Genomic DNA, 18,494 nt, shown 5'->3' with positions numbered 1-18,494 from the left:
AACATACCAAGATTGTTAGACGTTGATTCAATAGGCTAGGAGTAATTAATCAGCAGGATTCACAAAATAGAAACAGGGCTAATTCAATTTTGACCCCCTTAGAATATTCCTTGTAGCTCATAGTGTTCAAATTTTGGTTGAGATTAGCCAAATAGATTCAGAGGAATTAGGATCCAGACAAACACAATTTATATATAGCTGTATACTTGAACAAATCTTATTGATTGAATTCTAAACACATATAGTTTTACATATTTTTCTGTTTTCTAATAAAATATTTCATAAATTAACATTTTTAAGGGAGAGCACATGTTTTTTTCCACTTCCTGTATGTACACGCACACACACAAATAAGCACAAGTTTGCAAATTTACCAATTTAAACACTTGTGATAGTAGTCTCTTCTCAGTACTTTCCACAAAAGACTACAATTCCGTATATGTAATATCTTGGTGTGATGATTCATTGTGACCAGACATGAGAGTAATATTCATTAATATTCTGGTTCCTTTTGAAACATGGCCAGGTGGCTAAGGACTTGTGATGTGAGGGTTGTGAGTTTAAATCCTCGTCACACCAAACATGCTCGCCCTTTCAGTCATGGGGGTGTTATAATGTAACAATCAATCCCACTTTTTGTTGGTAAAACAGTAACCCAACAATTGGCAGTGGCTTGTGATGACTAGTTGCCTTCCCTCTAGTGTTACACTGCTAAATTAGGGATGGCTAGCACAGAGAGCCCTCATGTAGTTTTGTGCAAAATTTTAAAACAAACAAAACAAAAACTGTACTTTAGCTAACATGTTTCAAGTGGCTTAATAATGTGATTTGTATACGAGTTTTAGAAGCATACCATTATATATACATTTAATAAAATTAATTTTTAAATTTAATTAGATGTCAGAAAATGGCCAGAAATCTCAACTCTAATACTTTGAAACAATGAAGGAAAAAATAAATTAGGGATGGCTAGCACAAAATTAAAGAACACACAAATCCTTTTAAAACAATATATCCTGCTACAGATTTTGTTAGTTAATTAATGTCATTTAATTTACAGCTAAAATATCGTACTGGGATGTTCCACTCCCACCTCACCCTCTAAAGCACTGATGATTTTCCCTCATTCACAAAATATACACGTTAATTCTGTTGATTAACTAAAAGTAACTTATACATTGATGAATTTAGAATATACTTTGCTATACGTAGAAGAAATGTGTGTTAATTAACATATCACTTATGCCAAGCAACACAGTGTATAAGGACTGTTCCTTCAACCCCTTCCCCTTCAACAGGTTTAATGAAACGCCTTTTTAGCACATATTTGAAATTAGTAAAACTTGTTTGCCAAGAGTTTTTACTTGTTAGGGCTAATTAACTTGCATTTTCTAGACATGATTATATAGTCTGTCAGAATTTATGCAATATAAATTGTGATGCGCACACTCGAATAGATAGGGTTGCTTTCTCTGTTACTATGTGTTCATCTTACATAATCTGGTGTGTGAGGATGAAGTTCAAAAATACATTTTTGACACAAATAAGGACGTTGAAATTTGTTTAAATGTTTAAATTACGTATATTTTGTTAAATGAAAAACAAACACAAAGACATTTTTGTGTTGAAAATATGGTTGCCCATTTCAATAAACAGTAGATGGCGCCATTTTATTATCGTGGGGTGCATATCCACTTGGCCTGTACCTGAAAATAACCAACCAATTACAGATAAAAATTACAAAATTTTTAGGCCTAAGCTTATGTACTGGCCTAATACACGTAAATTTAACTCCGACAAATAAGAAACGAAATTAATATTTTGTCTTATCTGACTTAATTTTAGAGTATACGTTGTCTGCTCCCAGAAGAAATTCCATTAATAATAATTTTTCAGCTTGCTTTTATTTAATTTGAAATTTTATGCATAAAGTGTGGCGTTATTTTCGATTGAATTATCGCCGAGAGTTCGAATTTTGATTCTAGGGTCTGTTTCGTTTGGCGATCTTTGTTGCTTTAAAAGTTTTTGCTTAGGAATATGTTGTATTAATGTTGCGTATCTATGTAACGCCACTGTAATTAATTCATCGTGCGTGTTTTTAAAGATATTTTCATTAATGATGTATTTATTATGCACATTGAGGTTTTATGTTGGGGAAAAGCATACAAGCATAGGTTATATACGGAAATTTAGGCGGTTATACCAGGCAACTGATAGATTTACCGGTTTTGGCATTTGTGTATCAATTTTACCTAGGACAGTTATATTACATTTGTCATTGTAAATAACACTATAAAAGTGTACTCATGAACTAAATCATGTTAATCATGAGAAATTCTGTCCACCTACTAATATCTTTCATTCTTTCAATGCTTTCCCTAAGATAGCCGCCTTCATTTAATACAAGAGGGTTTTTTAACGTAATACTTCTGGAGAAAAAGTCTTGTCTATTGTAGCATTAGACTAACAGACCGATAAATAGTGATTAAACGAAGACAAGACGTGGGGGGGGGTACTGGCCTCATTTCACTCTAAACCCTCATTCTCTCGTCTTTCTACTTGTGTATGAATAGAAGCTTTACGAGGAGGAGGTGCTTTCCTTTGTATGTCCGATGAAGGGGGCGGCAGAGGTTATGGGATTTTGAATCTGGGCCTTGCCTAGAGCCTTTATTTGCGTCTAAATCCGCTTCAAAAGATTTATGTCACCAAGAGTCACTCGGATCACCGAGAGAAAGAAAAACGAAGGCGGGAATCCGTTTTGACGAGGTAATCGCATAGTTGACGTGCCAAACACGTATGACAACTCCCTTTATGTGGCGGTTTCCCGACATGTCCAGCGGCCCAGGTGGAGAGAAAGATTGGTTTGCACGTGGACCGGCTGTCAGCAGGGGCTAGTGTTATACCAGAACTCCTGCTGACAGTAATGGCTAAATCTGGGTTTTTGGTGGGCTGATAATTCCTTTAATTGTTCTTATGACACTTGCTAGATTATTGCTACTTTTTCACTGTTCCTGCCCTCCGTGTTTTATCACAATAGTGAAGCGAGTTTTATATTGCTCCACCCAAATTCGCCTTCGTGTTCACCCATCGTTGGTTCCAGTATTTCCCATATTTTAGTATTTTCTGTAGTCCTAAATGTTTCATAGAGAATTATTTGATGTTTTTTTCTGTTCCACTTACTTAATATTTTTTGATAAATATGCTGAAATATTTTCAATCCATTTCATTATATCGGTAAGAGTCCTTCTCTTTTTTTTAAATTGATGATACACAAAAGATTTCAGTTTCACTGTACAGCACCAGTTTTGAACGAAACTGACTCTATTGCTTTTACATGTGGTCTAAATCACATTATAACTTGTTTTAGTCTACTTATGGCTTTTTCAAGTTTTACCAAAAGTTAAAATGTTTCTGTGTAACGTATAAGTTTAAGGTCGTTTATTCAGTATAGAATACATCTGATTTTTGTTCAAAGTAAGATTCGGGGAGATGAAATACCAAAATTTCATTACACGGTAACATTTATGTGACTTCTGGCGCCTGGTCTTTGAACAATTCAATCAAGAAGCGTCGCATGTTGTCGCTTCCAACGCCAGTGGCAGAATAGAACAGTAATACAGTATGTGTGTGTGTGTTTCGGCGCACCCTCAGAGCAATATTACCAATAGTCCGCTTTTTAACACACTTCATTGGACGGTATGTCGAAACATTTAGATCTCTTTTAACGCCACTTTAATCACCACGTTCCACTTCCTGTCTATCATTTATTTTGGGTTTGTCTGTTTAAATTCTCTTCCGCCTAGTTAACCATTCATGACTAAAGGAATGTTTTGGAACTAACACAGAGATGAGTTCATTGTATTATTATCTCTCCATGCTTGTAGCCTTAAGGCTATGACGATAAATCAAAAATCTTTAGTTTTTTTTCTGATATACTTTTTGGTTTATGCCGGTTTTATCTGCGTAGAAGTTTTTATTGTACAATTATCACGTATCTTTAAGCTGTAAATAAATACTGGTTAGGGTTAATACTATGTATTATCAATAAATAAATACTGGTTAGGGCTAAGACTATGTATTATCAAATCCTAAATTGTAGTGTGATCATAAAAGTAATGACGTTTAAAACCGTAATGGGGCGTTAGTTAATTTCTCGTCCAAAATCACCGAGACGAAAACGTGTTTTCATTTGATAGCTGATATCCGTCGGCGCTATGGTTGTTGCTCCAACTTTTTAATTGTTAACTCCTACGTAGTGTTCAGAGCTTCGGGCTATATCATTATAACAAAAAGATCCTACGTTAAAATCGATTTTTTAAAGTTTTCCGACATTTTGACGTACATTGAAAGAGCGAAGTAAAAGTTATTAATTATATCATATTTATTCAGGTTGTCGTTTAATCAGTTTGAAATGTAAATATCTGTTTATTTTTGTTGATTTCAGTACAATAGCATCAGTGTTATGTTACAATTAAAGGATTCCTTTGCGTAACTTATTCGATCATATACTCAGAGTTTTCTTTATTTTTACGAAACTGATCATTTAGTTTCGTTTATTTGTTAATTTTGTATTTTTTTGTTGATCGTTCTTTATCTAATGTTATTTTAATATCGTCAATTTATTATAAACAGTGGAGGAAACTGTCAAACTTCATACTGATATCTTTATGATACAGTTTGATTAATGCAAGCTTCTTTAATATTTAATAATTATTAATTATTCATTAATTACGGTAACTTGTGACTCTTGTTTGTTTTATTATTTTGTTACCTATGCATAACTATTTGAAATATAACTTCGTAGTTATTTTCTATAATTCTATAAAGAGAAATCCAGTTGAAAGTGAATACTGTAATAGCAAATAACTTGTAATCCTAAATTGTGGTAAATATTATTTGTTTTTCTATATGAAATGATCAAACCAGTTCATCAAAACAGCTGAGAATATATTTTATCCCAGTTACACTAATGGGATGATAAAGAAAAGACGCCTTATTTAAAGGTTCGTTGTAGTCCGAAAGTTCCTCTTATGTAACTTATAATATGTAGAAGTGTAGAAGCAAACGTACACTGTTCTTTACATTTAATATCTATGGATATCATACAGAGAGAACAGTATACAAAATTACTTAGTTGATGTCTGTATTCTATTGTGTGTTTGCCTGTATAACTGTGGTATATATAGCGTACCAGGTGGAGCTGATATGTACTTATTCTTTTCTATCAACTGATGGTAGCTAACTTTGGTGTTTTGGAACACAGTTACAGGGAGATTCTCACAACCTTCCAAACTTTCCAACAGGATCTCAATAGCTGTAAAGTCCTTTAGTGTGTCCATCAAGATGTTGCAGTACCAGCTCAGTTGCATGGAGTTGACATACTAGCCATTGCAATGGTTTCCTAAAATGTTTTTCTACTTGTCAGATAACTCCACCCCTTGGTCTGCTATTCATATGGGCCTCTACACTCCCAATAGCCATTAGTTATTCAGTATTTATGTTATATTCAACTAAATATTTTGTTACATTTATTTTGATACATTCAGCAGTGCCAGAAACAGGTGTTATATGTCTTAAGTACTTTGATCCATGTTCTCTATGTAATGAAAAATGCTCTTCTACAACTGCTGTTTTGTAATATCTGCTCTAGCCATCCCTAATTTAGCAGTGTAAGTCTAGAGGGAAGGCAGCTAGTCATTACTACCCACCGCCAACTCTTGGGCAACTATTTCACCAATAAATAATGGAATTGACCGTCAAATTATAACGCCCCACGGCTGAAATGGAGTGCATGTTTGGTGTGACGGGGATTCGAACCCACGACCCTCGGATTACGAGCCGAGCGAATTAACCACCTGGCTGTTCTGGGCTCTGTTGATGATGAAGGCCTTTGTTCATCATCAGTTTTCACAACTTTCTACAAATAGTACTTGGGTAAACCACAATCATTATCGATTTTGGGTTCAGGGATAGTTTCATTATTGTGGTCATCGTCATCACATTTTGTCTCACTTGTATTGTCCGTATTTTGTCCAGCAGCTTTGTCACTTTGCACAGGAGATGGTAATGCTTTGTATTTTCTTCTCCTTTCTTAGAGGCTTTCAGTAGTAGATGTAATGACTGCGCCTATAATCATATTTCTGTCACTTCTTTGAACTAAGAGAAAAGCCTATTCTCTCTTTAGTAATTTGTGATACTTAGGACAGTCACACAAAAGAAAATTTGAACACGTACAGAAGAAATGTCGAAAACATCTTTCGCTTCTTGTTGTTAGAATTACTGGATTTGTAATTGTTACTTTGCCTGCATTGGTTTCTTAAGTTGTTTTTTTTTATTGTGATAGTTTCTAATATTTAATGACTCACAACAGGCAATGAATCTTTTACCTACATCTTCTATACATTTAAAGCAACTGTTTCTGATATTTCTTCAACAGAGGGCTCTTTTGTATCTTATCTTGATATGGGTAACATGACATACTAACTCCGTAGGTGCACCAAAAATAGGACACATTATTTTGCTCCTTGTTCTCACTTCCTGAGCCACAGTGTTAGAATTATGGTATTCATTCACAAATTTAGTTCTAATGTCACTTCAAATCACAGCATTCATTCACTATTAGAGAACTATCAGAATAGCATCTAATATCAAATAACATAGCACAAGTATAGCATCAAGTGAGAAGCTGAATACGTGACATGATGAATTAATTACAGTAATGGACTGAATTAATTTGTATTTAAATTTTCATATTCATTACCATTATACAAATTTACTAGAGGTAACACGAGACAATTTTTACATGTTATTAGAAATTAAATTTTAAAACAAATTTTCGACCCACCATGTTTTCGTTATATTTGTACCCAGGAATTGTGTTAGTTAAATTTGTTGTTTTAATTTTGTAATTATTGTGTAGTTTATGATATACCTAAGCAAGATGTTTACTGGAGAGGTATTAATTTATCATTTCTGTAAACAGATTGGAGTTAAACTCGTATGTAATTTTTCTGTAGGAAGTAATAAATGGGGTGATTAAAAATTTAATTTGTAGGAAATTATAATGATGTTTACTTGTGAGGTTGTGAACAGTAATAACCATCGCGTGTGAATATTTTTGAAAACGACAATCGTTACAGTGATATATGTGCACATGTATTAGTTGCTTTATATTTGTTTCTGATGTTTTTAGCAGACTACAACATAGAGTTAAACTTTTGAACGCCCCCTCATTGTGTGAGAGATAGCTGTTTGAAAAGAGAATGTCAAGTGAAAACAGGCAGCCACCTGGAAGATGGCATTGATAGTGTTCAATGGAAGAGAAACTGGCCGATGCGTCCTGCACAGATTCAGCTTTTGTTCAATTATATTCGCGGTTTAGTAAACACGCCGCAAACGGCAGTCATTGACCACATCTTTATATTCCATCTGTTAATTCGTTAAAGACGGTGCACCAGACTTATGAATCCTATTACCAAAAATGAATAGATAGATTGTGCCTTTTTACTGAAACTTCTAATGCACGTCTAACCGGATATTAGAGGGATCGTTTCAAACTGTCAGTGTGTGTGTGTGTTTGTATTTATCGAACTTGATTTTATCATAACATAGGTGTAATAAAATACCGTACCAGACTGAAATTTAATCAATGGGAAATTATGAAACGTGCTTGCATAGTTATGTTTCATTGATAAACGAACGTACTTGCATTTTTTACTATTTGATTCTTTTTGTTTATAGGCGCGTAGCTGTAGTAGTATTCCAGTATTAAGACAATGATAATCTGTCGAAACGTCATTATAAAGTGAGGTTGTGTCATATAGAAACAGGAGCTCCAGAGTTTGGGTGTAGTGTTTACTCAGTATTCATACCACGGCTTGCTTTCCTGTTTCTCAACAATAGCAGCAACGTGAGCTGAACATATACTGATAAAGTTGCGCACTTTGTTTTTCCAGAGTCGGTCAGAAAATTATCTTCTCGTATATTCGAAAACAAATGCGAATGATTTGTTACAATACGTACTTTCAAAGTAACGCTGTTTGAAAATTAAAAAAAATCACTTAGATCTTAGTGATAGCTAACGAAAAGCTTTATATAAATTAACAAAATCGTATGTTGTTATTTTCGTCTTACGACCATTGTTGCATACAAATATATTTGGGCAGAATGTGTTTTTGAATAATACTAAAAATGGATTTGAACCGCAACTCAAGCAAGTTTTTGAAGTACAAACCAGGTTGTTTAAATTGAAATGAAATTAACTTTCATCGCTTGTAATTTATGATATCGGATTTGAAAATGTTATATCAGTCTTACTAGGAGCGTTTTTTGTTTTAAAATTATGATATATGATTAATGTTTTTCTGTGTTATTGTACCATTAGGTTACAAGTAAAGTTTCGTACACAATATGTATATATATTTAAAACTTTAGTATCTGTATAGATTGGTTTGTTTTGGAATTTCGCGCAAAGCTACACGAGGGCTATCTTCGCTAGTTGTCCCTAATTTAGCAGTGTAAGGCAGCTAGTCATCACCACTCACTGCCAATTCTTGGGCTACTCTTTTACCAACGAATAGTGGGATTGGCCGTCACATTATAACGCCCCCTTGGCTGAAAGGGTGAGCATGTTTGGTGTGACGGGGATTCGAACCCGCGACCCTCGGATTGCGATTCGAGTGCCTTAACCGCCTGGCCATGCCGGACCTTCTGTACAGATATAATAATACTATCTGTTTTCTGGCCACGTAACTACTACTCTCCCTGTTGATGGATCTTCACCAAATTTTTGCATGAAAGTTTATTGGGTCCATGGAAGGTATATGTAAATTTACAGTTTCACGTTTCTGTGGGCGTTTTTGCAATTACATATAAGGGAACAACTTTTCGTGTATTGAGATAATCATTCATTAATAAAGAATTTACTTAATTACCGTTCAAGGAACTGGTACTTTATGTAGTTATCAATATAGTGAGAAATTTGGTTGACCATATATTGTTGGCTCGATATTACAAATCTTTAAAATTCTACAGTAAGTTATCTTGTATGATTATGTAATTTTGCAATAACGTTGGAAGATTTTATCAAATTTCACACTAATCACGAAACTCCATAATTTAAGTTTTAGATATTTTTGTAAGAACTTATACTTCCGAAAACTATATTATGTCCGATTTTTTTAAATGTTTTCAAAGTAGTTTACGCAATAAAATTGAACTTTATTGTTCAAATCTTATTTATTGAATGGTTAAGCCTATAAAGAAGAGAAAACAATATATATGTGTTTGAAACTTACAAAACCCAGTTTCTTTCAGGTGAGATTACATATGCATGTGCAGATGATTAAGTATGTTATAACTGTTTTGAATATGAAAATCAAGCTACGTGACTACGGACAGTATAAAGTTACGATGGAATGGGATGTATCAGAACTACATTTTGACATCATTTTGAGTTTGGTAACAGCTCTCTTCAGTGCAAAATGTTCGTTCATTCAAATCGAAAAGGTGGGTTCAGATTGGGAGTTTAGAATTATTAAGATGAGGATATTACTTGCACTTGATAACATTAGAAAACAAAATAAATATGTATCAACTTAGGAAACTAGGACTATCCAGAAAGAGAACATCAATAAGTCGTACCTCCTGTTGTAAAGGATAAGAATTCATGAACAGAAATTAGTGGCAAAAATTGATCACGTACCAAAAAAACATAATCAAGAAAGATTTCCTGTTGGAAAAGAGAGAGAGAGACGCAAATCACGTGTACACAGTTACTTACACATATTTAGGAAAGGAGCATCAACTGCACAGAACTGTATGAGCGGTAATTATGATCGGCGGGTCTGAAAACTATTTACGAAACGTGTGTTCCTTGGTAACTGTAACAAGTCTCGTGTTGTGCTATTTTCTAGTGGTTGCTGAGTAGAAGACAAAAGTCCTAAGAGTGATTCACGGCATGTTGGGAAGGGATTCATGATCGTTTCTTGCTTTAGAAAAATATACTTTTAAGGGCAGCTTAATCATCAGTCAGCTACCTGCATTGATATTAATTGTATAAGTAGATGTGGTGAGATTTTTCAGTATGAAACAAATAAAAAACACAGTTAAAAGTTTAATTACCGTGAGAATACGTGAAAGTAAACACATAAACATGCGATACCTGGCAGCAAATATTTCTAAACTTTAAGATAGCAAAAATTATATTAAAAATAATAATGGGATAAAGTGACGAGAATAATAACACTATGTAACACAAATTTTTTTCCTGGATAGTATGTGTTATTTCTTAATTGTTTATGTTGTAAAAGTACAGAAAATGGTCATTATTCCCTTCAAACTTTTCTTTAGTGACCTGGATAATGAAATTTAGAAATTAACCTATTTTCTATGTGAAAACGAATAAATTTGTACATTTTCATTTACATATGGTCTGAATAAAACAACATATGAATCAAGATTTACATGTATTTATACTATAGTTAAACAAAAATGTTTAGAAGTGAGTAGTTTTTCGAGATTTGCGATTGTAATGTAAATCACTGTCACGTATCAGCCACCAAATATAGTCTCGGCATTCGACTTTGTTAGACCTAGATCTCTGATCGAGCCATTGAGGTCTCTTTGGTGTGGGTAGTATGGGTTTCTCTCACCAGCTGCACTATGAAATTGTAATCTGGATCTTCAATGTCTATCTCCTCTTCTGATTGTTGCTCTCTCCTGAGGATAGCTGCTTTCTCTCTGGCAGAGTGGGTACAGGGAGCTCAGGGAAGTGTGGCACTGGAGCTATGGATGATGGAAGGTCCGGATACATGATAGCAGATGCATTCTTGTTAGCCCGACGTTTGGAAAGGGTCCACCATGCAGAAGTAGTAACTGCTTGAGAGGTCAGTGGATTCACGCCAAATTTTTAGAATAGCGAACTTCATGGCTCTCTTTTCCCTTCTGTACCATCCTACAAAAAGCAAAATAAATTGTTATTTTGAAGAATAAATTTATTTCATCCACAGCTAATGTGTAAGAGGTTCAAGCAGAATATTTTGTAATATTATTCTATACTATTGGAAATTTAAAAAATAAATTAAAATATATTTAACTTTTAAAAGGTCTAAAATTTGTATTATATAAAATCAACAACATTCTAGAAAATTCTTGTAAGTTCGAGAAAATTCTCTATCAGCTACTCAACACTGAATGTACCTGGAATGTTCTGGAAAATGGGTAAATTTGAAAAATTCATTACCATTCACAAAAGCAAAGTTTGAAGAGAAAAATGGGTCTTTTCCATTTACTTTGAGCATAAGCAATTGGGAAATAACACTTTCTACCCAGGAACAAGAAAAAGTAAAAAATTTTGTTACATAGTGTTATAGATGTATGTCATGGTTATTTAATTTTTAACTCTATACTACCGCAGTTATTTGTGATAACTCAGACAGGTACAGCTTAATGATTCGTTTCGGGTTTGCAGGAACGTATCACTGACCTACAAGTGGATGGAACACGCGCTCGAAACGTGGCTTCCAAGTTACCGTAAGTGGCTAAAACCCATGAATGGTTGAAACGTCGTCTCAAAACTATCGCATGCAAGTGCACTGTAGTTCCATTCCATTTTAGAAGAATAGATTAATAGCACCAGTGATTCATATTTTTCAAATTATTTACGAACACAGACAGCTTCACAGTTGTGAGTAAATTATCATATATGCATCTAATTTGTAATTCCTCGCGTATTTTTGATTTGTCCTTGCCCATGGTTACGTACATGGAGTGACCCAGAAATCCAGTGTGTTAGTGGTGAGTGCAATGAAGGAATGGGTTTCTTTTTTTTAATATCTAAACAGGTTGTCTGCTGAACAGCTTTGAATAATAAATTATTAAAATTAATACTACATAGTCTTGTAGGTAACATTACACCTTGTATAACTAGGTGTCTAAATGTAATAAAGAAAATACTGTTTTCTCCTCTCAGTTGTAAACACATTAAGTTTGTTTATCAGGGTACACACAGAAAAGGTTATCCACCTAGAGCTATGACATCGTAAGATAAAACCAATACAAACAGACGTATATCAGAATCGCTGTGTTCTGATTAGCGCTTGATTAGCGGAAATAAAGTAAATCCAGAAACTGCGAGAAATTGGATTGAATACTGTCGTTCGTGGGCTAAAGACGCAATCACAACCTAAACTGTGTAATTCAGATTTGGGTAAGCTGCTAAACTTGTTCGGTGTACAGACAATAGTGCAGACAGACGTTAATCTCTGCGCTAACTTCAGACGTTGAGTCGGCGCATCTGGTTCTGTTCACTTACCGTTTGATGTAATTAGTTTTTGTCGTTTATATGTTTTAGCGCCATATAAGGTTTGCCTTAACACGATTTTAGACAATTTGTTACGAGCTAAATTTATTTGATCCTTGTAATTGTAAGTTGGTAAGATTTTTGAAAACTTATATTAACTCTGACATGGACTTCCGCAAAACGTTTTCCAAGGAGGAACAAAGTAAAGAGAATTGTAAATGGGATTATAAATTCATATACATATGCTAAATGAATAAAAACTAATTATATTTCACATTTACTAAAGGGGAGGCAAGTGCCCGTCTTGAATCCCCTCGCCTGCGGACGTCCATGAACTCCGTAACTTTTACGTCAAAACGTATACTGTAAATATTTTGAAAATATGTTTGGACGTTAAATTTTTGTCAAGATTCCTTTTTGTATTAAGGTTGTTTTCTACCACCACAATAAAAACAAACAAAAACTTAAATATGTGTAACTCTTCGTTATTTACGACGATACATTAAATTCAGTAAGTTTATAAAACACTTGCTTCTTATCTTTTAAACACCTTACAGCAGGAATGCGAGGTTTGTGGTAAAGAAAACAACAATTTTGTAAAATATGATCTGTGTCTTTGAGATTGGTGAACACTTTAACAGAGGTGCAGCAGTATCCTGTCCAATCACTTGAATAAACAGTAGTAGTACTAACAAAAGAGAGAATAAAAAAGTGAGTTAGTCGCAGGTTTTACAGAATGATAAACATATTTATTTCCCATGAGATAACGACTGAAGCGTCAGAAAATATGATACTATCCGAATGTTAGATATTAACAGTATATTTTTGATTCAAAGTACTTCTAAACTTTATCATCACGTTTTATAAGGTTTGAGATAAGACTATTTTTCGTGATGCACTTGAAAGCAGTGTTTTATTGGAATACGAGTTACTCTTTGAAATTGCTAAATCAATATATACATATGTGTTACTTCTAGCATCCTCTGTAATATTTGCTTACCACTCCTAAATTAGATTTTCTTACCCTATGGGGAGAAAGTGAAGTTTACTCTCCCACAATATTAGGCTGTTTTCTTAATCCTCTGTTATCTTTCCTCAATATCTAATTATAAAACTCTGGAAACTTTGACATTGGTCTCTTGGTACTTTGAAATTAATACGTGGTGTGTATTTAATATCTAAGTCACGTGTCAATCCTTAAGGACCATTGTTTTTTGTACATATATTTCGAAGTTCAACGCATCTATCCAACTTATCTAGATTTTTTTTTCACCGCATGTGCTTGGAATGAGTACAATTTTAGGAATTGTTAGAATTCCGGAATTGCACAGCAAAAAGATCAACATTAACATATTTGTTGATGTTTTTACATGAACTGTAAGGTTAATGTGACACGTGACGAAATTAGTAATAGAACTAAAGTATCACACGATAGGTTTGCGTGTAAAAGTAATTTAAAAGAACGAAATAATAGCGTTAATTCCACAAGTTTATAGTACAAGTAAAGAGTTTTGTTTTTGTGTTGTTTTTTTACTTGTTCATAAAAGCTCTCAGTGGCTCAGCGGTAAGTCTGTGGACTTGTAACGCTAAAAATGGGGTTTCAATACCTATTTTGTAGTTTTGTACTTAAGGACAAACAAAAAATTCAATAAAGTAACAGAAACAACGATTTGATATTATTTATTTCTTATGTTGTCTTCGTGAGAAACAAGTTTTTGAAACTTTTATTTTTGAACATTGTACATTTGGCGACACTATAATTTGTTTGTTTTTTTGTTAAGCGCAAATCTGCATAATGAACTATCTGTGCTTTGTCCACCAAGAGTGTCGAAACATGAATTTTAGCGTTAAAAGCTTACGGGCTTTCTGCTGTGCCAATGGTGGTGGGAGCACCCTAATTAGTGGAGAATGATACGCATAATTATAATTAAGGCATGACTGTTGATCCCACCTTAAGGGTTCATGTTAGATGTAATCCTAAGTTCCGTGGTTTTTGTTCCAGGTCACAGTAGTTCTTGTTTCGTTTATGTTACGGAAGAGTAGAGACGAGTGTAGTTATTAATATTACATTAAGCTACCACGAGAAGAAAAATAGCTACCTCCATCCCAGTTACTTGCAACGCTAAAATGTAGGTTTCGATCCATGTGGGGGTACAGAGCAGAAACTAATACGTAGCTTTGTGCTTAAACAAACGAACAAACAATAAAAGTGATGTAGTCAAGTAATTTTTTATTTTCATGCGTATTTTCAAAATACAAGTACAAATGATAGGTATTATTCTATCATTATGGTATGGTGAATAATATATACTGGTTATTTTAATTATTATTAAATATACTTCTGTTAGGCATCAGTCTATCGTTATGATAGTGTAAATAATATATAATAATTTCATATAAGCTAAACGTGTTTTGATTATGATTAAATATACTTCCATTAAATATACATCAGTCTAATATTATGGTATTCTTCAAGGATATTCTAACGTAGTTGGTTCAGAAAAAGTGGTTTACGGCATTGGTTGTGGTTGGTTTACAGCTTCTACGATTAGTACGGTGCTGTTCATTAAGAAACTCGTGATGCATGTTTGTATTTTCATGAAATTTCGTTTCTTATTTCGTTATATACATGTATAAAATCACACTGTTAAACTGTCATGATTGTCAATATCCACCTCTTCTTGCATGTTTCTTTGTGGAGTGTATTGTAACCATTTAACTACCTGATGTACATTTTCGTCTCTGTATTCTTCCTTGTTTCATGCGCGAGTACACACTTCTCCCCCAAAGTGTCAAATTGCGATTGATGTAATAACAGCGGGTGCTCAGAAATCAGTGAATTGAAAAATTATCGGCGGACATTTTCCGCTCAATTAAGAAAGCCATCTGCGGAGGTTTGTTAGACTAGACAAATATCTCATCGCCTCAAGACCTGTGCTTTGCTTGTAGCAATAATATTTAGTTAAGTTGTTTTTTTTTCCTCTCTATCTGGTCATGCCACTGTTTGATGCTAGTGTACGGCCAAACGAAATCGTGATAGAGAAATAAATGCCAAGGATAAAACAGTTTGCTGAATCTAACCCAAGGGCGGAACATCAAAGCACTGTTGAAATGTGTGTGTGTGTGTTTGGCTCATAAAATTATGTCTTTATTATATCTGGGTAAACAATATATACTAGTTGCTTTATGTAGGCCAAGAGCGTTTTTAATTATGAGTAAATATTGTTGTTGTTTTGAATTAAGCACAAAGCTACACAATGGACTATCTGTGCTCTGCCCATCACAGATATCGAAACCCGGTTTTTAGCGTTGTAAGTCCGCAGACATACCGCTGAGCCACTAGGTGGTATGAGTAAATATAATTCATTTAGTGTATTAACTTTAACGATGATGCTACAAGTAAATCTTGGGGTCTTGTAACACTAAAAATCATGGTTGTATTCCTCTGATGGGCACAACACAGAGAGCCCATTATCCACTTTTACGCCGATAAACAAAACAAAGCCAAAACTAAAAATGTTGCATTGACTGAATGACTAAGTATAATCTTTTATATGTTGAATTTTAGTCATTTCTATCGAATGAAAATTAACAATAGTGTTAAAACAAATACATCTTTAACATGTTTGAAAAATTATCGCGCGGTAGGATGTAAATACATTTACCCTGTTATATAATGTTTAAGTTATCTCAAGAATCCAAGGTAGAATCTTTATTGAAGTTGACGCTAATAGTTGTTATGCGCTTTATGTGTATTTTGATATATATTTATAATGAATAGTTCTATTAAGATTTCTACTCCTCACTTTTGATATTATTAAATATCATTCTTGTATAACGTTATTTCCAAAAGTTTCAAAATTGAGTTACGTCGACAACATTTACCTTATAAGTTGACCTCTTTGAGCCAGTACCTTTTTTGGAATACGAATTCGTTCTGGTTCTGACTGTTTTCAGGTCATCTCTTTATTCTTATTATCCTGTTCAGCCAAAGCCACGTGAATATCGAACTTCTTAGGTAACTGGCCAAACTTTAACTTTGATTTTTATTGGTGGAAGTCGGAAAGAGGAACATTTTGGTTGTATGTGAGATGTATGGAAGTTAAAGAATAAAGTCAGTCTCTGTAGTAGGCGTGTCCAGCTTTCAAGCAGACCATACAGTTGATGTCTTGCAGTGGTCGGTTTTGCAACAGAGCTAAAGAGAGATGTGTCCATGGTTCAGTGTTCCAGTCAAAAACTACTATTATATTAATAAAAGGCTAATACTATCTTCTATTGTTTTTCAGATGTTTAAGTGTTCTTGTCCATTTGTTTTTCTGCTGATGTTGACATTATTGGCTACTTGTGAACTTACGTCATAAGTCTTCCCTTTGCTCCAGAATCTAAGCTATACCACATAGTCACAACGCTTCGTTTAATTACTTGCAAATATAACAACCACTTGCCCCATTAATTAGTTAATTCCCGCAATGTTATTGTTCACAAGGGGGTAAACTCAATAGCACGTTTATTTGCTGACACCATACATATACACGTATTGGTAACAAATATTGTTTATATCTCGTGGTAATTAAATGGTAGAACATTCAAAAAGTCCACAGTCTCTTTAAACTTGTTTGTCACAGGTTGTATGTATATACATGTTTGCAAAATTTGCTTAACATTTTTGTGCTTCACTGCATAGATAAAAAATTTCTGATACTGTTGTAACATGAATGACAGTGAGCTGAATAGTTAGTTCATTTTTTTACTTGATTGGCTTAGAACAATTCACTGTGTTCAAATACAGATAATGTTATGTTTCCCGGTGAGACTGCGGCGAGTTTACGGATTTACAACGTTAAAATCCAGGGTTCAGTTACTCGCAGTGAACACCGCAGATGGCCAAATGTGACTTTTCCTTAAAACGAACAACCAAAATAAGGTTATAATAAAGTCATTTCCAGCTGCGAAACGTAAATACCTGAAATAAACGTAACGTAAGTTATTTGGTGACAATCTTGAACGGCAAACCTTTTTACTGAAAAAAAAAAAAATTAAAGCAGCTTACGATTGGTATTTTAATCGTTTCCGTAACCCAATAATAAAAACTGCGCGTTTTTTTAGACAATTACATAAAATATAACTTGCAATGCTTTAAAAGTTTTCGAAGGTATTTTTCAAGTTTCTTCGCGGAGTTATGGCCGTGAACCTGTAGTTCTTAATTAGATTGTCGTAAACAGTATTCATATGTAATGATAGCTATGTAAACAGGTTTTTTGTTTTGGTATATATATATGTGTATATAAATCGTTAGTGAGCCTACTAAAATATTGTTCTAGAAAATAAAAGCAATCAGAATGAATGTAATCTATCTTGTTTTAAAAAAATTGAAAATCCTTATTGCATTCCATGAGGATGTTATTTGGGCTAGAAAATATTTTAAGCAACCAGTTTATAACTCTTGTAATAAATAAATAAGCGTCAGAACAAAAAACATGATGAATTTGGTAAGTATTACTGGAATAGTTGTATTATAGTAACTGTGAAATGGCAATGTTGTTATTTTGTAGTCTTAAGTATCAACTATCTTACATGAGAAACCAATAAGAGAAGAGCGACCCTGAGACTTCTTTGATTTGGCTTTCATGCGTGTCGTAACACAGCGTAGTGATTGTATGTAAACACGCACGGAAGAAACGTGTACTTTTTGGATAATTTAATAGTAGAGAACTGAGCTTTTGTTAGCCTTGTATCCCATGTTCGAGTTCCGATCCCAAAGTCACTTTTCGTTTATCGCTTGTCGTATAAAGTTTTTAATATTAATTCTATGAAAACTTGTTTGTTGTTTTGAATTAAGCACAAAGCTACACAATGGGCTAACTGTGCTCTGGCCAAAGACGGGTATCGAAGCCCGGTTTTTAGCGTTGTGATTCCTCTCTGCCATTGGGGGGGGGCAACTAATAAAAAGAAGGAAACAATACAAATACACCCTTGTGCAAATTAATTGAACCAAGACGGAAAATTACGATTTTTTCAATTTTTTGCATTTTATTTCTGAGAATCCAAAAATTACTCACAAATTAATACATGATATGACCGCCTTTAATTTTTAGAAGATCATTAATCCACTTTGACATTGAGTCCACGAGTTGACTGCAATCTTTACTAATTCTTGGATCGCGGCACCACACCTCAATTATGGCCTCAATAA

General features: G+C 33.9%; 1 protein-coding gene and 1 long non-coding RNA gene across 13 annotated transcripts in view; one reads left to right on the top strand and one right to left on the bottom strand.

The window, feature by feature from the left end:
* LOC143237123 (peroxisomal ATPase PEX1-like) overlaps positions 1-18,494 on the top strand; it is a 118,681-nt gene that overhangs the window by 87,582 nt on the left and 12,605 nt on the right. The window contains exon 24 of one of the 11 annotated variants that reach the window (XR_013019872.1): positions 7,196-8,236. The exons of 8 other annotated variants lie outside the window; for them this stretch is intronic. The gene's annotated coding sequence lies outside the window, so the exon portion shown is untranslated. Of the gene's footprint in view, positions 1-7,192; positions 8,237-9,315; positions 9,338-18,494 lie in introns of those variants that run through there. 2 more of the 11 variants (XR_013019871.1, XM_076476025.1) reach the window with 2 other exon arrangements.
* Positions 8,247-12,385, bottom strand: LOC143237125 (uncharacterized). Of its 2 annotated transcripts, none has more exons than XR_013019874.1 (2): positions 11,200-12,385; positions 8,247-10,954 (listed from the first exon to the last, which is right to left on the bottom strand). It is a non-coding gene; the product is annotated as an uncharacterized LOC143237125 (long non-coding RNA). The 2 variants fall into 2 exon arrangements; XR_013019873.1 differs by having other exon boundaries at positions 11,243-12,385.

The sequence above is a fragment of the Tachypleus tridentatus genome, chromosome 13, assembly GCF_004210375.1.
Source record: "Tachypleus tridentatus isolate NWPU-2018 chromosome 13, ASM421037v1, whole genome shotgun sequence".
Lineage (NCBI taxonomy): Eukaryota > Metazoa > Arthropoda > Merostomata > Xiphosura > Limulidae > Tachypleus > Tachypleus tridentatus.
This window is presented reverse-complemented; position numbering and strand designations above follow the sequence as displayed.